Genomic DNA, 17676 nt, shown 5'->3' with positions numbered 1-17676 from the left:
TCGCACAGCACGTGCCCAGGGCATACTGATTACGAATGCTTCTGGCGCTGATTAGATTCCTCGCCACCCCACCCCACCCCCTTCTCATCTCTCTCCAAGAGCAGAGGTGATTTATGAGTACATTACTCCTGGCCCTGATGAAATCTGTATGTGGAACGGCTTTGCTTGTTTTGTACAGAGTGTATACTGTGTGGTAGGTTGATGTCTATGGGTTGTTTTGTTGACTTGTGGCGAACAGTAGGAGGTGCACAATGACATTCATTGGGGCAGTCCTATTAAAGCATGAAGCATTTTTATTCCATGAGATGCTGGGTTTTTCTATGGTTTCATTTTTCTATTATAGCTTTTATTCCGCTTTTGTAGCATGAAGTCACAAGTTACGGTGCACGCCATCATTTGTGACTTTTTCGCTTTTCAACGCAGGTTTGACCTTCTGGCACACAGAGGGCTAGAGATGCACTTCATTTATTTAGTATGCCCCTTGAAGGAGTTGTGCCAAGTATCAAAGGGGATAACTAACCGACTGCTGGAACCCCCACCAATTCCAAGAATGGAGATCCCATGTTCTAGTCTAGATGGAGGCCAAGCATGCGCTATGGCGCTCCATTCATTTTCTACAGGACTGGCGGAAAAAGCCAAGTGCTGTCCTTGTCTATCTCTAGCAATCCCATATATGGATCAGGACAGGTACATGGCACCCAGCAGATCTCCACTGACCAGTTCGGTATACCCTATCCCGTTCATGGGGGGTAACTTTCGTACTTTGTCACAACCCCTTTAATAAGTTCGGCTACTTTCACTCTAGCTCTAAACTGCTAAACAGCCTGATGGAGTTCATAGTGTCCGGCATAGGTGGATACTACCTGTCCCCATTTTAATTTTATTTATTTATTTTACTTATATAGCGCTACTATATTCTGCAGCTCTTTACAGACATTAGCATCCAACTGTCCCCAAAAGGCTCACAATCTAAGTTCTCTATCAGTATGTCTTTGGAGTGTGGGAGGAAACCGGAGAACCCGGAGGAAACCCACGCAAACACGGGGAGAACATACAAACTCCATGCAGATGTTGTCCTTGGTCGGATTCTAACCTAGGACCCCAGTGCTGCAAGGCACCAGTGCTAACCACTGAGCCACCGTCCTGCCCCATTTATAATAATAAGATCCAGCCTAAGTGTTTGGACAAAAACCGGCCCAAACTGGGCACTTATGCTGGAAACAGGCTCGGTCCTCGGCTTTTTTCTGTTGCACACCAGAGAACATGCCCACAATTAGGTTTTCTGTGGGAGCCATTTACACCATACAGCTAATGACCACACTGGCTTGGGGTGTGAAGGACACTAGCAAATATACCTTTATTGTATTTATACACAATGGTCTAATTCAGCATAAATCAACGTTTTAATATGCAAATGAGGTTGCAAGTCTCCATGGCGGTAAGTGCTCGGGCTCTCAACCATAATCCTTGCCCATGTTCTGTTTTGATTGACCTTTGCTGTCCATCACTGATTCGGGTGCTGAAATCTTGCACATGTGCCATGCAATTGTGGAATGACGTATGCGCAGTGGTCTTCAAGATGTTTGCATTGATTTCAGTGCTACAATCCGTGACGACGGCCAGAAACTTAGCACAGTGACGTATACGCTCCACCCGCATCAGGAAACAGCAGACGATTTGAGCTGGTTACCTATGTAAAGGAAATGAGGATTCCTACTTTTTGAAGGTCACTTTTGGATCTAAATAAGCGGCTTGAAACACTTAGGGGAATTGCAGACCTGGAGAGAGGCTTAGACCTCACTGTGCAGGCACTGACTGGGGTCCGTGAAATGGAGGTGGGAGGAAGAGGGCAAGATCAGGAATATCAGGTCAGCAGTTGGGTTAATGTAGGAAGAAGGGGTAGAGGGAAAAGTGCCAGGGAGGCTAGTCCTGAGCTGGAACGCCCTAGTAAATATGCCTGTTTGGCTGATATTAGGGATGAAAGCCCAGGGCCAGCCATATTGCAGCAGGGCGTTTCTCCTAGCACCCAGGAGGATGACCACTGCAGGAAGGATGGGAAAAGGAGTGCAGCGAAGGTCAGATAGATGCTGGTGGTAGGGGACTCTATTATTAGGCGGACAGACAGGGTCATCTGTCGCCGAGACTGTAAATGCTGAACAGTGTGTTGTCTGCCGGGTGCTCGGATTCAGCATGTTGCGGCTCGGATTGACAGATTGCTGGGTGGGACTGGGGAAGACCCGGCGGTCATGGTACACATTGGTACCAATGACAAAATCAGGGGGAGATGGAAGGTCCTTAAAAATGATTTTAGGGAGCTAGGTGAGAAGCTCAAGTCCAGGACCTCCAAGGTAGTGTTTTCAGAAATACTACCAGTGCCACGAGCGTCACTAGAGAGACGATGGGAGCTTAGGGAGTTAAATAAGCGGCTCAGAAGCTGGTGCAGGAAGGAAGAGTTTGGGTTCATGGAGAACCGGGCCGACTTCTCTGTCGGTTACAGGCTCTACAGTAGGGACGGGCTGCACCTCAATGGGAAGGGTGCAACTGCTCTGGGGGAAAAATGGTTAGATGGCTGGAGGAGCTTTTAAACTAGGATCTGGGGGGGGGGGGGAGGTGTCATACTAATAAGGGGGTAGATAGTGTACATAGAGAGTGGGATATAGAAGGGGACAGTGGGGGCTGGGTTTAGCGAGGAAAATAGGGAGAAGACTGGGCATAACTATACATTTATGAAAAATAGAACTGCTGGTAACAAGAACCTGTTACATACAAACACCAACCAAGGTAACCAAAAGGTCTCAGATATTCACTTTACAGGTAATAGTAATTTAAAATTTATTTTCACAAATGCCAGAAGTCTAGCTAGCAAAATGGGGGAGCTGGAGGCTATAGTACTAGAAGAACACATAGATGTAGTTGGTGTGGCTGACATGGTTGGACTCTTCGCATGACTGGGCTGTTAATATTGAGGGTTTTACACTATTTAGGAAAGACGGGGTCAATTGAAAAGAAGGTGGTGTGTGCCGGTATGTGAGGAGTGATCTGAAGACAAGTGTGAAAGAGGCAATTGTGGGTGAGGATGTGGAAACCATAAGGGTGGAATTTCAAAGAGATACTAACACTGAAAAAATACTTGGTGTAATCTATAGACCCCCTAACATCGCAGAGAAGATAGAAACGCAACTGTATAACCAAATAGAGCGGGCGGTACAGTGGTCATAATGGGAGATTTTAACTTCCCTGACATTGACTGGGGTCATGGTTCGGCCTCAACCCCAAAGGGAAGAAGATTCCTCAACTTGCTGCAGGACTACTTTATGGGCCAGTTTGTAGAAGCTCCCACTAGGGGCGATGCTCTGTTGGATCTGATAATTTCTAATGATGCAGAGCTTGTTGGTAATGGTACTGTTCGAGAAACACTAGGTAATAGTGATCACAATATAATTCTATTCCCCCTACACTATAAGAAGCAAACTCTGGCAGGCTGAGCAAAGACACTGAATTTCAAAAAAGCTAATTTCCCTTGGTTGAGGGCAGCATTTCAGGGCATAGACTGGGAGCAGCTACTGTCACATAATAATACGGAGGATAAATGGGAGAGCTTCAAATCCACATTGAGTAATTGCACAATTTTTTTTTATCCCTTTAGGTAACAAGTATAAACAGCTAAAGTTAAACCCCCCATGGCTTACAGCTACTGTGGAAAGGGCAATAAAAGACAAAAAAAGGGTATTTAAAAAAAAAATACAAATCTGAGGGGTCAGCTGTAGCGTTTGAAGATTACAAAGGGCTTAATAAAATCTGCAAAAAGGAGATAAAATTAGAAAAGATACAAAACGAACAGCAGGTGGCAAAAGAAAGCAAAACAAATCCCAAAAGGTTTTTTAAATATATAAATGCTAACAAACCTGGTCTGAGCAGGTAGAATTCCCTAAATAATGGTAATGGGGTGGGGGGGGGGGGGGGGTTAGTCACTAAGGAAAAGGCAGAGTTCCTAAATAGTTTTTTTTATATACAAAAGAAGAGAAAGGAGCTGATATCTGTGGTGCTGGGGCTGTTAGTACATCCAGTGATATACTCAATTGGCTAACTGTAGATATGGTCCAAGACAAGTTAAATAGGGTAAATGTGAACAAAACTCCGGGTCTAGATGGATTACACCCAAGAGTTCTTAAAGAGCTCAGTTCAGTCATTGCTGTGCCCCTGTTTATAATTTTTAAGGATTCTCTAGGGACTGGTACAGTGCCAACTGATTGGCGCAAGGCAAACATGGTGTCCATATTCAAAAAGGGATCAAGGTCCTCCACAGGTAATTATAGACCAGTTAGTTTAACTTCTGTTGTGGAAAAAATGTTTGAAGGACTCTCAGGGACTTTATACATGAGTATGTGACTATAAATAATATTATAAGTGATAACCAGCATGGGTTTACCAAGGACAGAAGTTGTCAGACTAACCTGATTTGTTTTTATGAGTAGGTGAGTAGTAGCCTGGACAGAGGGGGCTGTGGATGTAGTGTTTCTGGATTTTGCAAAGGCTTTTGCTACTGTCCCTCATAGACGTTTAATAGGTAAAGTAAGGTCTATAGGCTTGGAAAGTATAGTCTGTAATTGGATTGCAAACTGGCTGAAGGACCATGTCCAGAGAGTTGTGGTCCATGATTCCTATTCAGAATGGTCCCAGGTTATAAGTGGTGTACCCCAAGGTTCAGTGCTGGGCCCTTTATTATTTAATGTATTTATTAATAATATTTAGAATGGGATTAATAGCACCATATCTATTTTTGCAGATGACACTAAGCTGTGTAGAACTGTACAGTCTATGAAAGATGTCCACACACTACAAGCTGACTTGAACACTCTGAGTTATTGGGCATCAACTTGGCAAATGAGGTTCAATGTGGACAAAGTTAAAGTTATGCATCTTGGTAGTAATAATCTCTGTGCCTCATATGTCCTAGGTGATGTAACACTGGGAAAGTCACTTATAGAGAAGGATTTGGGTGTCCTTGTGGATGGTAGATTAAATTACAGCATACAATGTCAATCAGCTGCTTCTAAAGCCACCAGGGTATTGTCATGCATTAAACAATTTGCCTTTTTTCTCCATTGTTTAATAGATGTAATTCAATAAAGGGAATATACTTTTGATAATTCGGGCCCACTATTTTTTGGTGTTTATGACATTATGCATTAAACGAGGCATGGACTCGCGGGGCAGGGATGTAATATTTCCACTTTACAAAGCATTGGTGCTGCCTCATCTGGAATATGCAGTTCAGTTCTGGGCACCAGTCTATAGAAAGGATGCACTGCAGCTGGAAAAAGTACAGAGGAGAGCGACTAAACTGTTAAGGGGCATGGAGGGTCATTAAGGGGCATTGAATTTATTTAGTCTTGAGAAGAGACATCTAAGGGGGGGGACATGATTAACCTGTACAAGTATATAAATGGGCCATACAAAAAATACGGCGAAAAGCTGTTCCATGTAAAATGTGCGTAAAAGACAAGGACGCACTGCCCCCGACAGAAAAATAAAAAGTTCAGTCTCCAGAAGCGTCAAAGCTTCTTTACTGTGAGAACTGTGAATCTGTGGAATAGACTTCCTCAGGACGTGGTCATAGCAGGAACAGTGGACAGTTTCAAAAAGGGTTTAGATGAATTCTTAAAAGTAAAAAACATTAATGCTTATGAAAACGTGTAGAAATCTGAGTCTCACTTCCTTCTGGGATTCGCTTCCGCACCTATCCCTTGGTTGAACTTGATGGACGTATGTCTTTTTTCAACCGTATTAACTATGTAACGTAGAGGAGTAAAGGGGCTGTATTGATGAGCTGTATTTGGACTGGGAGAGCGAAAGTCAGAAGATTGAGGGGAGCTTTGTTGCAAGAACCCCAGGATGATCCTATCGATCACTGAGGAGAGCCTGCAGGAGAAAGATCTACATTACTTGAAAGGGGTCTTAACAGTTCAGGGTCACCAGTGACTGTTGTGGAAGGGCCTGGTGACTGGAAGGGCTCTGTGGTCATAGGAGATTCTGCGTGGTCCACTGTTGAGGTACAAGGTCCTGTTGGAGTATTCAGGCCTACCTTATGTGCCAGGAGGACAGTCACAAGAAAGGCAGCAAGGGTCAGCGGAGACCCAGTCATTGGAGTATCAGTGGTCATGAGGGTAAGAGCGTTGGGCTGTGGTGCAGGCACGGAAAAAGAAGCCAGATGGCGAGGGACATCGACTGGCGATTAAAATATTGCTAGATTATTTTTATTTTTTTTGTTGTTGTTTTTTTTTTTGTTTTCCCCATGACGAAGAGGTGGATGCATGTAGATTTACAGGCGGACATAGGGGAGCTCACATGAAACACAACCTCACGTAACATGGAGGCAAAGTCCACCAAATAGTCTGGATTTTGATGTGGATTTGCTGCTACAGATTTTTTCCTGTGGATTCTGAAATGTAAGAAACAAAATTGGTGGGTTTGAATTCCGCAACACAATACCTTTCATTGCGCAAATTTCAGTAACACATCTGCCCTGTGTGAATACACCCAACATCTGTTAGAGATAGTCATATGAGTAGGATTATAGCATATTCCCTCTGCCAGAGTTTTTCCGTGTTAAATTTTCTAACCGTCTTCGGTTTCCAGCAGGAACACAGATGCCAGGAAGCCTATTTATGGGCGAAGGATGTTGCCGTAAATGGACAATATTTTTTAACAGATGAGACGTGCAATAAAAGTGGCATGCCAGGTAATAAAATCCTAGAGACCACACCGGATTTGTAAAAGCTAATATCTGTGTTCAGCAAATTCACAGTAACAGGAAAAAGCTGACTGTGAATGTCATCTAAAAGGTTCTATTAATTGGGTAAAGTTTACCTAAAAAACAAAACAAAAACAAATGTGCATTCGGAAGGCCAAGATAGTTTGGCAGATGCTCCATGTGATTAAATGGGAGTTTATATATTCACAGCAATGAATCACCATGCATTTTTTAGCCCTAGCACTAAATGGACACCGGCTCTTCTCAAATAACCACTAATGCCAGGATTCCTTTCGGAATGGATTGGAGCTTTGTGTAATACTTAAAAGGGTTAGCCACTTTTCTAACATTTTGTGTCCTTACTGTATGTTTTTTCAATGTTGCGATTGTTTAACCACTAGTCGACGAGCGCCATACATGTACGGCAGGAGGCGTCACTTTAAATATGACACCCGCTCGCAAGCTGTGCTGTGGAGGTCACATTTTAAAGGATAACTGTCACATATATATATATATATATATATATATATATTATTATTTTTTTTTTCAATATTGGATTTTGGTGATTTAATATCACCTTGTTTGCCATGTTTTATCTTTTGGCTCTTTAGTAAATAACTCCTAAAAACCACATTTATGTCCCCAGTATATGCTATTCTTACCTAAGATTAAAATCAGGTTGCTATGACTAATCCGTCTTCCAATTGCGCTCAGATGGAAGACGAAGTACGCACAAGGAGGCAGTCCTCTTGCGTGCGTGCGCGTTCAAGTGGCGGTGCGATAGGGCCTACCCCTCCCCCCACCTCATTGGTGGCAGCGGCAGTTTCGGCAGTGGGGCTCCGATCGGTTACCATGGCAGCCAGGACGCTACTGAAGTCCTGTCTGCCATGGCCAGTTGCTCTGCAGCATACTTACATGCACTGTGGCCGCCGGGCGCTCCTTCTTCTTGTAACTCACAGGTCTGTGCGGCGCATTGCTTATGCTTATAGCAATGCGCCGCACAGACCTGTGACGAGTTACAAGAAGGAGGAGCGCCCGGCGGCCACAGAGCATGTAAGTATGCTGCAGAGCAACTGGCCATGGCAGACAGGACTTCAGTAGCGTCCTGGCTGCCATGGTAACCGATCGGAGCCCCAGTATTACACTGCTGGGACTCTGATCGGAACTGCCGCTGCCACCAATGAGGTGGGGGGAGGGGGAGGCCCTATCGCACCGCCACTTGAATGCGCACGCACGCAGGAGGATGGCCTCCTTGTCCGTCCTTCGTCTTCCATCTGAGCACAATTGAAAGACGGATAAGTCATAGCAACCTGATTTTAATCTTAGGTAAGAATAGCATATACTGGGGACATAAATGTGGCTTTTAGGAGTTATTTACTAAAGAGCCAAAAGTTAAAACATGGCAAACAAGGTGATATCAATCACCAGAATCCAATATAGAAAAAAAAATTGACAGTTAGCCTTTAAGGGGGTTGGGCACTAAGAAGGTCACGGTTAAGGGGCGGGGCATTGAAGAGGTCACTGTTAAGGGGTGGGGCATTGAAGAGGTCACGGTTAAGGGGTGGGGCATTGAAGAGGTCACTGTTAAGGGTGGGGGTACTGTGGAGATCACTGTTAAGGGGGTGGGGCACTGAGGAGGTCACTGTTAAGGGGCAGGAAATTGAGGTCACTGTTAAGGGTGGGGGTACTGTGGAGATCACTGTTAAGGGGGCAGGGTACTGTGGAGATCACTGTCACGGGGGAAACTGTGGAGATCTTTTAACCATACACACAAACATTAAATGAAATAGTCGAAATATACCCGTGCGAAGTCAAGTCATTCTGCTAAAATATATATATAATGTGTGTGTGTGTGTGTGTATTGAGCCACATAATTCATGATGTGACTTTTGATGGAGGATCCTGTAGACATCACTGGGGATCTGACAAATCTGCAGGTAATGTCAGTTATGCGGTATAATTCATATATCGCTACTGTGAGTGGGATGTACTCTGTTCTTGTAGGCATTGTGGAGTCCTTTTGTGGCAGTGCACCTGTGTACAGTCAATATTAGTTATTGTCTATATTATATTTTCTTTTTTGATTCGGTGGGCTCGGCATTAAACGCACAGATGGCCAGGACCGCTGATGTAGTAAGAGGAGATTAAGCTTGGCGCAGAGTCTCCTCACCTGGTATTGACCTGGCACACAGAGTTGTCCCTTTGCCAGTGTTGAGTGACAGGGCGACTGCTGCTAAAACCGTGTGACATCACGCAGACCTGCTGTCGCCCTCTCAGAGTTGGAAAACAGATCTAAAATGTGTTAAATGAATCCTTATTACCCTTGCTAAGAGACGGTTTTCTGGATTGCCAGAATTTTATGTCAAACTTATCAAACTGTATTTACTAAACGTGCCGTTTGGCCACCTCCAGTACATCGGTGTGGCATTAGTCAGTTATTATACCATACATTTGTTGTGATTTATTTTTTTTATGATGATTTTTCTTTCTTTTAAATTTTCAAAAAAATTCAAACGGACTGAAAATCGGATTGAAAATTGATGGCACGCCCAAGTACGGTAAACATTGGGTGACTACCAAGGTCAGACCAGGAGTAAGAGTAGCCTTGGCACACTGCCATTTAGTGCCATACATTGTCCAGTGTCATATAGTACTCACATAAGGCGAAAAATTACCAACATAATGTCATACTGTGACCACATAGAGCCATATAGTTCATATATCTACAAACATTGTAGCACTGGAATATTTTGAAAAAATTATTAATAATTATTAATATATAATAATTTAATTATATAAATACAGTGGATATAAAAAAAGTCTACACACCCCTGTTAAAATGTCAGGTTTCTGTGCTGTAAAATTTTTTGGACAAAGATAAATAATTTCAGAACTTTTCCCACCTTTAATGTGACCTATAAGCTGTACAACTCTATTGAAAAACAAACTGAAATCTTTTTGGTGGAGGGAAGAAAAAAAACAAACTAAAATAATGTGGTTGCATAAGTGTGCACACCCTCTTATAACTGGGGATGTAGCTGTGTTCAGATCTAAGCAATCACATTCAAAATCCTGTTAAATAGGAGTCAGCATACATCTGCCATCATTTAAAGTGCCTCTGATAAACCCCAAATAAAGTTCAGCTGCTCTAGTTGGTCTTTCCTGAAATTTTTCTTAGTCGCACCCCACAGAAAAAGCCATGGTCCATCGAGAGCTTCCAAAGCATCAGAGGGATCTCATTGTTAAAAGGTATCAGTCAGGAGAAGGGTACAAAAGAATTTCCAAGGCATTAGATATACCATGGAACACAGTGAAGACAGTCATCATCAAGCGGAGACAATGTGGCACAACAGTGACATTACCAAGAACTGGACGTCCCCCCAAAATTGATGGAAAAAAGAGAAGAAAACTGGTCTGGGAGGCTATCAAGAGGCCTACAGCAACATTAAAGGAGCTGCAGGAATATCTGGCAAGTACTGGCTGTGTGGTACATGTGACAACAATCGCCCGTATTCTTCATATGTCTGGGCTATGGGGTACAGTGGAAAGACGAAAGCCTTTTCTTACGAAGAAAAACATCCAAGCCAGGCTACATTTTGCAAAAACACATCTAAAGTCTCCCAAAAGCATGTGGGAAAAGGTGTTATGGTCTGATGAAACCAAGGTTGAACTTTTTGGCCATAATTCCAAAAGATATGTTTGGCCCAAAAACAACACTGCACATCACCAAAAGAACACCATACCCACAGTGAAGCATGGTGGTGGCAGCATCATGCTTTGGGGCTGTTTTTCTTCAGCTGGAACTGGGGCCTTAGTTAAGCTATAGGGAATTATGAACAGTTCCATATCCCAGTCAATATTGGCACAAAACCTTCAGGCTTCTGCTAGAAAGATGATCTTTCAGCATGCCAACGACCCAAAGCATACATCCAAATCAACAAAGGAATGGCTTCACCAGAAGAAGATTAAAGTTTTGGAATGGCCCAGCCAGAGCCCAGACCTGAATCCGATTGAAAATCTGTGGGGTGATCTGAAGAGGGCTGTGCACAGGAGATGCCCTCGCAATCTGACAGATTTGGAGTGTTTTTGCAAAGAAGAGTGGGCAAATCTTGCCAAGTCAAAATGTGCCATGCTGATAGACTCATACCCAAAAAGACTGAGTGCTGTAATAAAATGAAAAGGTGCTTCAACAAAGTATTAGTTGCACACTTATGCAACCATATTATTATTATTATTATATTTTTTTTTTCTTCCCTCCACCTAAAAGATTTCATTTTTTTTTTTTTCAATTGAGTGTTGGTACAGTTTATAGGTCACATTAACCACCTCAGCCCCCCTAGCCTAAACCCCCTTAATGACCAGACCACTTTTTACACTTCTGCACTACACTACTTTCACCGTTTATTGAGAACACACAGAGAGAATGCACCAAACAGATATAACACTGACTATGCTGGCAAGACATAAGTAAAGGTATTAAAAGCTGAGACTTTCGCCAATATGTTCCAGTCATGGAGATATCGGAGCCCACATGCACCACGTCACGGTCTCTCAGCATGGCAAGGGGTCCTAACCACTGCTCTGACTATGGTGTGAACACGGTCCGGGGATGATACAATTCAGCCCACAGCCAAGCTCCCCACAATTGCCCAGCATAAATGCTGTGGTTGTACAATGTGGATGAAGCCAGGCCGTGAGCCACACCCACACCAGACCATGTGAGGGAGGTTACCAGGTGCAAAAAAGTGCCAGAGTGCCAAGTAAAGGCAAACACACTCAAATCTAACAAGACAGAAAATGAAAAATGAAAAAATTAGTGGCAATTCTGGAGGAGCTGCTCAGCCCATGACACTGTAGCGTGTCTTTAGTTAGGGGAGCAGCCCGACCGCATGTGGACCGCAGTAATCGACTAACCCCAGCAAAATATGCATACAATGGAGGATATCGACGCGGTCCACATGCACCACAAGAGCAAACTACACAGAATGTAGCAATCATAGAGAACACACAGAGAGAATGCACCAAACAGATATAACACTGACTATGCTGGCAAGACATAAGTAAAGGTATTAAAAGCTGAGACTTTCGCCAATATGTTCCAGTCATGGAGATATCGGAGCCCACATGCACCACGTCACGGTTCTCAGCATGGCAAGGGGTCCTAACCACTGCTCTGACTATGGTGTGAACACGGTCCGGGGATGATACAATTCAGCCCACAGCCAAGCTCCCCACAATTGCCCAGCATAAATGCTGTGGTTGTACAATGTGGATGAGGCCAGGCCGTGAGCCACACCCACACCAGACCATGTGAGGGAGGTTACCAGGTGCAAAAAAGTGCCAGAGTGCCAAGTAAAGGCAAACACACTCAAATCTATCAAGACAGAAAATGAAAAACAAAAAAATTAGTGGCAATTCTGGAGGAGCTGCTCAGCCCATGTCAGTGTTATATCTGTTTGGTGCATTCTCTCTGTGTGTTCTCTATGATTGCTACATTTTGTGTAGTTTGCTCTTGTGGTGCATGTGGACCGCGTCGATATCCTCCATTGTATGCATATTTTGCTGGGGTTAGTCGATTACTGCGGTCCACATGCGGTCGGGCTGCTCCCCTAACTAAAGACACGCTACAGTGTCATGGGCTGAGCAGCTCCTCCAGAATTGCCACTAATTTTTTTGTTTTTCATTTTCTGTCTTGTTAGATTTGAGTGTGTTTGCCTTTACTTGGCACTCTGGCACTTTTTTGCACCTGGTAACCTCCCTCACATGGTCTGGTGTGGGTGTGGCTCACGGCCTGGCTTCATCCACATTGTACAACCACAGCATTTATGCTGGGCAATTGTGGGGAGCTTGGCTGTGGGCTGAATTGTATCATCCCCGGACCGTGTTCACACCATAGTCAGAGCAGTGGTTAGGACCCCTTGCCATGCTGAGAGACCGTGACGTGGTGCATGTGGGCTCCGATATCTCCATGACTGGAACATATTGGCGAAAGTCTCAGCTTTTAATACCTTTACTTATGTCTTGCCAGCATAGTCAGTGTTATATCTGTTTGGTGCATTCTCTCTGTGTGTTCTCTATGATTGCTACATTCTGTGTAGTTTGCTCTTGTGGTGCATGTGGACCGCGTCGATATCCTCCATTGTATGCATATTTTGCTGGGGTTAGTCGATTACTGCGGTCCACATGCGGTCGGGCTGCTCCCCTAACTAAAGACACGCTACAGTGTCATGGGCTGAGCAGCTCCTCCAGAATTGCCACTAATTTTTTTGTTTTTCATTTTCTTTCTTTCACCGTTTATTGCTCGGTCATACAACTTACCACCCAAATGAATTTTACCTCCTTTTCTTCTCACTAATAGAGCTTTCATTTGGTAGTATTTCATTGCTGCTGACATTTTTACTTTTTTTTTTTTATTAATCGACATATTTACAGATTTTTTTGCAAAAAAATGACATTTTTCACTTTCAGTTGTAAAATTTTTCCAAGAAAACGACATCTATATATATTTTTTTTCTCTAAATTTATTGTTCTACCTATCTTTGATTAAAAAAAAATTTGGGTAAAAAAAATGGTTTGGGTAAAAGTTATAGCGTTTACAAACTATGGTACAAAAATTTGAATTTCCGCTTTTTTAAGCAGCTCTGACTTTCTGAGCACCTTTCATGTTTCCTGAGGTTCTACAATGCCCAGACAGTAGAAAAACCCCACAAATGACCCCATTTTGGAAAGTAGACACCCTAAGGTATTCGCTGATGGGCATAGTGAGTTCATGGAAGTTTTTATTTTTTGTCACAAGTTAGCAGAAAATGATGATTTTATTTTATTTTTTTTCCTTACAAAGTCTCATATTCCACTAACTTGTGACAAAAAATAAAAACTTCCATTAACTCACTATGCCCATCACGAAATACCTTGGGGTGTCTTCTTTCCAAAATGGGGTCACTTGTGGGATATTTATACTGCCCTGGCATTTTAGGGGCCCTAATGTGTGAGAAGTAGTTTGAAATCAAAATGTGTAAAAAATGCCCTATGAAATCCGAAAGGTGCTCTTTGGAATGTGGGCCCCTCTGCCCACCTAGGCTGCAAAAAAGTGTCACACATGTGGTATCGCCGTACTTAGGAGAAGTTGGGCAATGTGTTTTGGGGTGTCATTTTACATATACCCATGCTGGGTGGGAGAAATATCTCGGTAAAAGACAACTTTTGCCATTTTTTTTATACAAAGTTGGCATTTGACCGAGATATTTATCTCACCCAGCATGGGTATATGTAAAATGACACCCCAAAACACATTGCCCAACTTCTCCTGAGCACATGTGTGACACTTTTTTGCAGCCTAGGTGGGCCATCGGGCCCACATTCCAAAGAGCACCTTTAGGATTTCACAGGGCATTTTTTACACATTTTGATTTCAAACTACTTCTCACGCATTAGGGCCCCTAAAATGCCAAGGCAGTATAACTACCCCACAAGTGACCCCATTTTGGAAAGAAGACACCCCAAGGTATTTCGTGAGGGGCATGGCGAGTTCCTAGAATTTTATATTTTTTGGTTGTCACAAGTTAGTGGAATATGAGACTCTGTAAGAAAAAAAAAAAATCATCATTTTCTGCTAACTTGTGACAAAAAATAAAAAAGTCTAGGAACTCGCCATGCCCCTCACGGAATAGCTTGGGGTGTCTTCTTTCCAAAATGGGGTCACATTAGACGGAAGCACATCCAGGTTCCTCGTTTGAAAACAGTAGAATATTTTTCTTTAAGGCTACATGCATATGACAGTTGTTTTTTGCAGTCCACAAATAGCGGATCCTTGTTCCAGTTTTTTTTTTTACATCCACATCCGTTCCGTTTGTCCGCAAATTTTGTAGGTTGTGTTTCCGTGTGTCTTCAGTTTTTTTTTTTTTTTGCAGTCCGCAAAAAAAATCCTGAAGGCTGTAATTCTTGAAATTTTATATATACAGGTTTCCCAGCAACCATCCGCAGAAAAAAAACGGATACGCATGACATACGGATGGCTTCCGTTGGTCATCCACATTTTTTTGCGGACCCATTGACTTCAATGGGTCTGCCAAATGTTTATTGCAGACAAGAATAGGACATGCAATACTTTTTTTGCGGACGGTAAACACGGACAGCGGACGCGGAAAAGAAATGGTTGACTACACCACAATTTTAACGGCTATGTAGAAGCTGACATTGTTGAAGCAAAGCGCTCATCTCCATAGTGATCTGACTGTTTATATCGCCGTCCTCAGGACAGCGATACAAACAGAACGCTGCGGAGGAGCAGGGCAGGGAGGTGTGTCCCTTTCCTGTTCCTCTGATAGGCTGCCGGCACTACTAGGCCGGCAGCCTATCGGAGGCCGGCGTAGGTGGCGCAATGACGTCATCGCACCGTCTGAGCCGTACAGTGCTGGAGTCGGGACACAGCCCGGAGGAGGCCTGCATCGCATCGCTCCAAAGAGGTAAGTATAAGTGTTAATTATTATTTTTTAACTATATACAATACTTTTTTTTTTTTTTACTGCCGCATAATGGGAGGGGGGCTGGTTATTACTGGCACATAATGGGGGGGGGGGGCTGGTTATTACTGGCACATAATGGGGGGGGCCTGGTTATTACTGGCACATAATGGGGGGGGGGCTGGTTATTACTGGCACATAATGGGGGGGGCTGGTTATTACTGGCACATAATGGGGGGGTGGCCTGGTTATTACTGGCACATAATGGGGGGCTGGTTATTACTGGCACATAATGGGGGGGGGCTGTTATTACTGGCACATAATGGGGGGGGCTGGTTATTACTGGCACATAATGGGGGGGCTGGTTATTACTGGCACATAATGGGGGGGGGGCTGGTTATTACTGGCACATAATGGGGGGGTGGCCTGGTTATTACTGGCACATAATTGGGGGCTGGTTATTACTGGCACATAATGGGGGGGCTGTTATTACTGGCACATAATGGGGGGCTGTTATTACTGGCACATAATGGGGGGGCAGGTTATTACTGGCACATAATGAGGGGGGGGCCAGGTTATTACTGGCACATAATGGGGGGGGGGCAGGTTATTACTGGCACATAATGGGGGGGCGGTTATTACTGGCACATAATGGGGGGTGGTTATTACTGGCACATAATGGGGGGGGCCCGGTTATTACTTGCATATAATGGGGGGGGGGGGTGGTTATTACTGGCACATAATGAGGGGGCTGGTTATTACTGGCACATAATGGGGGGGGGGGGCTGGTTATTACTGGCACATAATGGGGGGGGCCTGGTTATTACTGGCACATAATGGGGGGGGCCTGGTTATTACTGGCACATAATGGGGGGCCGGTTATTACTGGCACATAATGGGGGGGGCCCGGTTATTACTTGCATATAATGGGGGGGCTGGTTATTACTGGCACATAATGGGGGGGCTGGTTATTACTGGCACATAATGGGGGGGCCCGGTTATTACTTGCATATAATGGGGGGGCCTGGTTATTAATGGCACATAATGGGGGGGCCTGGTTATTACTGGCACATAATGGGGGGGCCCTGTTATTACTGGCACATAATGGGGGGGCCCGGTTATTACTGGCACATAATGGGGGGGGCGGTTATTATTGGCACATAATGGGGGGGGGCCCAGTTATTACTGGCACATAATGGGGGGGGGCCTGTTATTACTGGCTGATGAGAGGCACTGGGGGACTGATGAGAAGCCCTTGGGGGGCTGCTGGAGAGGCAGAGGCACTGGGGGCTGCTGGAGAGGCACTGGGGGCTGCTATGAGGCATGGGGCTCTTATCTGAGGTCTGATTGGGGGTCATTCATATTGGGGTCTGAGCTGAGGTGTGATCTGAGGTCTTATTAACATTGGGGATCTTATTGGGGCTGTATATTTTTTTCCTATTGTGCCCACTTCCAGCCCGGAGCCCAGCTGCCCAGAGCACTGATCAGGAGCAGCTTGGAGAAAAAGGCCTCACAGTCAGAATTTTCACACACACACACACACACACACACACTTAAAATTTAACGTTATAAACAACTCGCAGTTTACTAAATCAGAATATACCCGGCGAGCAAAAATGCTGTCTCCCCCCCCCCCCAGATTTTGGGGGGTTCCTACACCCATGGAGCAGACATATGGGTAGCATGCAATCCGATAATGGTTTTATAGTTTAGTTATCTTGAACTAGTCCGAGGAAGGTGACGGCATCGGGGTCGGATGTGTCCTCTTCACTACTATCTTGCAGTATCTTTGGATTACTTATAGTCTAGATGTCCTAATTGTTATTGATGCAGTGCCGTCCTGAACTCTGTCTAATTTTGTTGTGACGCTTGGTCCTTAAGATGCCAGTCTGCCTCTTATTTGTGCCCACACACACATGGAAGCAGTGGGCGAGGCTCAGCAGGGCGCTGATAACATCCCAAGGAAGCCGGATTACACCAGGCCCATTTCTCTTCATATGTGTCTCCGTGACAGGGAGTCACAGACAGGTTCCTGCTGCTTTCTGAGTCCCCCATTCAATCTCTGTCACACGCCGTCTCAAAACTATTTTCATCCCTCGCTCCGTCTTTGTCACCATCTGTCCTGCTTCACCTTCCCCTTGGTTTATTCCTGTGTGCCTGCCTGGTGGAGCGTGGAATACAGCTAGCCGGAGATCGCACACTTCTACACCAAGAGCCCACGAAATCCCTAAAAACACACACTCTCCCGAGGAGGCCCGCAGCCTCGTTCACGATGCAGCACCCCCGCGGCAGTGGGTTTTAATTACTTTGTAATTGTTATCATCTGATTAACGCATCCTGGTTGAGATCTGAAGTCTCAATTACAAATGGCACGATATCTCCATAGTAATTCCAGTGCTGAGCATAGGACCTGTCTCCTCTCCTGACAAGTCAGTTTTAGCGGCTACTTGCACCCCCCAC

The sequence above is a fragment of the Bufo gargarizans genome, chromosome 6 (genome assembly GCF_014858855.1).
Source record: "Bufo gargarizans isolate SCDJY-AF-19 chromosome 6, ASM1485885v1, whole genome shotgun sequence".
NCBI classification, from domain to species: Eukaryota; Metazoa; Chordata; class Amphibia; order Anura; family Bufonidae; genus Bufo; species Bufo gargarizans.
The sequence above is the reverse complement of the archived record's forward strand: the minus strand, read 5'-3'. Positions refer to the sequence as shown.